This window comes from Heteronotia binoei, chromosome 8 (assembly GCF_032191835.1).
Source record: "Heteronotia binoei isolate CCM8104 ecotype False Entrance Well chromosome 8, APGP_CSIRO_Hbin_v1, whole genome shotgun sequence".
Taxonomy (NCBI): domain Eukaryota; kingdom Metazoa; phylum Chordata; class Lepidosauria; order Squamata; family Gekkonidae; genus Heteronotia; species Heteronotia binoei.
The window spans coordinates 98,146,444-98,151,003 of NC_083230.1; positions in this window are offsets into that span (position 1 = coordinate 98,146,444).

The window sequence follows — 4,560 nt, forward strand, 5'->3', positions numbered from 1 at the left end:
TCAGATGTTTAAGAGCAGGCAAGCAGGAAGGAAAATAGATGGGGAGGGGTGGAGACATGGAAAGAAAGCAGCATTAACTTTAAATACATCCTTCAAGCACCCAGCTGGCTTGGCTTGCAGAAATGGCTTAAAAAGAGAAATGCCTTCTCCTAGCCAGCTATTGGGGGGGGGAGGGGCTTTGAGAGCCGCACAGTGTGTGTGAAAGAGCCACATTTTATAACTTCTAAAACAGATTAATGTTCCACTGCCATGCATTTAAAGTGTGGAGGAGAGGGGAAGCATCCTTTTACTACTTTATTAGAACACGAGGAATTGTAGGTTCCCTGCCCTCTCCTGATCATAATATTAGTAAAGGTTTGGTACTGTACTAATATTAAGCACATTCTGTTATGAAGTAGGATAGGGATGAGAAGGACTAGAGACCAAGATTTGAAAATAAACAGGGGATAGGAAAACTCTATGGAGGGAGAGATAAATGAACAAGAAAAGTGTGAAAATCAGGCCTTTTTTTGAGCAGGAACACACAGGAATGCAGTTTCAGTTGACTTGGAGTCAGAGGGTGTGGCCTAATATGCAAATGAGTTCCTGCTGGGCTTTTTCTGCAAAAAAGCCCTATGTGAAAATGATGGAGAGAAATTAAGGAAAAGAGACTGGAATGTTGTTTTATTTTGCTGCAACATCCTAACTACCACTTTGCAAAGATCTGGTTGATCCTTGCAAAGAAAGGAAGAGAGAAGGCTAGGATAAGGCTGCTATGGAGAATGACCTTGTTAGCAGGCTGTGGGCTGGGAAGGACTGCAGCAGCCCTTGGTGTTGTCAAGCATGGTAAAAACTCAATGGTGATCTATGGTTTTATGGCTCTCTTTGAAACTGGTCTGTGAAACCAGTCAGTGTGGCTTGGTTCTGTTATTCTTTCCCTTCCCCCCTCTTGCTTTATTGCTTGGGATAATAGAGTAGTAAGAAGTGAAACTAGTAGTGAAAGGAGAAGAAGTAACACTTTCCCATACATACATTCCTACATGGGAGTGTAGGCCATCTGGGAAAGCAAGGACGAGATACTGATAACGTAGTGGGAACATAGACATTTATGATAGTTTAAGCGCTAGCTGGCATTCCTTACCCCCCCCCCCCCGTGAGAATCCTTTTAAGTATGTCTTAAAAGAAGTGTATCAATGTATTTTTGGTATCACTCTCAAGGTCCTGAACCAAGAGAGCATCTTGATTTAGCAATAAACGTAGTATCTACTTGACTCGTTCTTTTGAAAATCGCATGCTTGACAGGTGTGCTGTTCTGTTTTGCTCCTGTGCTGACTTGGTTGAAGGACTTAACATGAGATGCTAGGCAGGTTCGCTTCAGTCTTGCAGAAAGGGGATTCTTGACAATAGGAAAGGAAAGGTCCCCTGTACAAGCACCAGTCGTTTCCGACTCTGGGGTGATGTAGCATCATGACGTTTTCACGGCAGACTTTTTTACAGGAGGGACGGTGGCTCAGTGGTAGAGCATCTGCTTGGGAAGCAGAAGGTCCCAGGTTCAATCCCTGGCTTCTCCAAAAAAGGGTCCAGGCAAATAGGTGTGAAAAACCTCAGCTTGAGACCCTGGAGAGCCGCTGCCAGTCTGAAAAGACAATACTGACTTTGATGGACCAAAGGTCTGAGTCAGTATAAGGCAGCTTCATATGTTCATATGTACAGGGTAGTTTGCCATTGCCTTCCCCAGTAATCTACACTTTCCCCCCAGCAAGCTGGGTACTAATTTTACCGACCTCGGAAGGATGGAAGGCTGAGTCAACCTTGAGCCAGCTACCTGAATCCAGCTTCTACTGGAATCGAACTCAGGTCATGAGCAGAGAGTTCAGACCGCAGTACTGCTGCTTTACCACTCTGCGCCATGGGGCTCATTTCTTGCCAATAGCAGAATACCTTTTACTTCCTTGCTCCCCTAGTGACTGCAGCCAGAACTGCATTAACAAGGGAAAGACATTTGGCTGGATGCAGCATGAAGCTGGCTTTGAGAGCCCTCAAACTGACTTGGACCCCCTGAATTTTGTCCCCCCTGTCCTCTCCCATCAGCAGCTCTGGTCTACTCTGATGGGCAGCAGTTCTTGAGGCAGGGCCAGCCCTAGACTGTCTGGCATCCTAGGCAAGGCTAACTTCTGGCACACACACATATCCCACACTGATAACATCGCCAAGTCACATGGGGAGATCTCATTTGGTGCACCCAGAAGGCTGGCATCCTAGGCAGTTGCTTAGCTTGCCTAGCGGCAGGGCTAGCCCTGTCTCCAAGGTCTCAGGGAGAGATTTTTCCTATCACCTACTAGCCCAATTCTTTTAACCAGGGATGTTTAGGATTTCGCCAGGGACCTTTGGCATGCAAAGCAGATCCTCTACCACTGAACCATTTCCCAGAGTAAAGTGCAAATCAGGAGTGGTGGCTGGGCCCATTGATGCATTTGGTTTATTGAGCTATTATATATTCATGCAAATTATTTCAATGCAGTTTAAGATTGCCTGTCTTTTGCTGGGCTGTGCCAAATGAAAATACTGAATGCATTTTGAGAGATGCCAGAGGAGGACTGCTGGTCAAAATGAAACCTCTGAGTAATTCTGATCGGAAAAAGAAAAGGAAAAGGAAAATTGTTTAATAAATAGCCTCTTATGAATAATTTGCTCAGTTCCTTTCCTATTACTTCTTTTTTTTTTTTTTTGGCATGACTGCCGAATTTCACAATGACTCATTTGAGGTTCCAGTTCTATATTTAAGATTCTGATGCCCGAGGAATAGACATATCTCCAGCAGACATGCCTGCAAAATAAGCAAAAGTGTGAAAGGGTGGGGGGAGACAATATTTATATAATCCCTTGGTAGACATTCTCTACCTAGGTGTTGTCATTTTGAGAGATGAGGAAAAAATGTGTCTGGTATTATTATTATTTTTTCTAATTTTGGAATATTCTGAATTATAGTTAATCAAAATTCAAAGCAGGATCAATTAGATTTGAAGATGGACACTTCATACTTCATTTTGCCTGCCTGGAATTATTTAAATATACTTGAATGACATCCCCAAGCACAATTTCAGATCTAATCAAAATCACGGTCCTTCCCCCCGTGTTTCTGCAACTAAAGATGGATGAAAAACTGTAAAGCACAGTTGAGGAACAGCATGAAAATTACTGTTTATAATGAAAAATAAGCGACAAAGAAATTTAAATCATTTCAGTATCAGTGCTGAGGATAGGTACTGGCAGGGCTTTTTTGTAGAAAAAAATGCAGCAGGAACTCATTTGCATATTAGGCCACACTCCCTGATGTCAGCATTGTTTTGTAAAGGGCTTTTTGTGGAGAAAAAGCCCAGCAGGAACTCAATTGCATACCAGGCCACATGCCCTGACACCAGCCAGAACTGCGTTCCTGTGGTTCCTGCTCCCCCAAAAAAAAGAGGGGGAGGGGGGGAAAGCCCTGGGTACTGGCATATTAGTAGTGTTTAGAAAAGTATGGGCAAAAGACCAGGGCTTTTTTTTTTAGCAGGAACGCACAGGAACGCAGTACTGGCTGGCTTGGCATCAGGAAAGGAAAGGAAAGGAAAGGTAAGGTCCCCTGTGCAACCACCAGTTGTTTCCGACTCTGGAGTGACGTTGCTTTCACAACGTTTTCACAGCAGACTTTTTACGGGGTGGTTTGCCATTGCCTTCCCCAGTCATTTATGCTTTCCCCCCAGCAAGCTGGGTACTCATTTTACTGACCTCAGAAGGATGGAAGGCTGAGTCAATCTCAAGCCGGCTGCTTGAAAAGCCAGCTTCCACCGGGGATCAAACTCAGGTCGTGAGCAGAGCTTAGGACTGCACTACTGCAGCTTTAACACTCTGCACCACGGGGCTCTTTTGGCATCGGGGAGGGTGGCCTAATACGCCAATGGGTTCCTGCTGAGCTTTTTATACAAAAAAAAAGCCCTGCAAAAGACTATCAATGAAGCAGTTTTATGCTGGGGAAGACCACTGTTCTATGAACAATGAATTCTCTAGCAGCTCTCCAGGGCCTCAGGCAAAGTCTTCCCTACATGAAATCCTGTGCATTGGGTATAGCAATACGGAAAAAATACCAGCTAAACTGTTGTTTCTAGGAGGAGCCTGGAGTTCACTAAGGGTAATGTACATTTTCTGTTTCTCAGTTGGACCAGAGTAGAATAAAAGAAGGCTACATCTGCTGGTCCATTCTTGGAAGTCCTCTCCCACTGCTGCCACTCGGTCGACAGAACCATTGGTAGTAAAGAAGTGACATCACTTCTGATATGACCAGAAAGTGATTTCATTGCAGGGGTCCCCCACAGACATTGGTAGGTTATCCACTGGTTGCCATCCTCAGGCTGGCAACTCTGGAGAAAGCATAGATGGAGAGAGTTTTGTAAATAACTTATTGGAACAAAGTTGGAAGCCTGTTCAAAGATGGAGAGATTTGTTCGTAAGGAGAAAAATTACATACTTCGAAACACTGAGGAGGCCAAACCAGGAACTTTATTTGATGATTTAAAATATTTGTAGCCTGCCTTTACCAAGAAA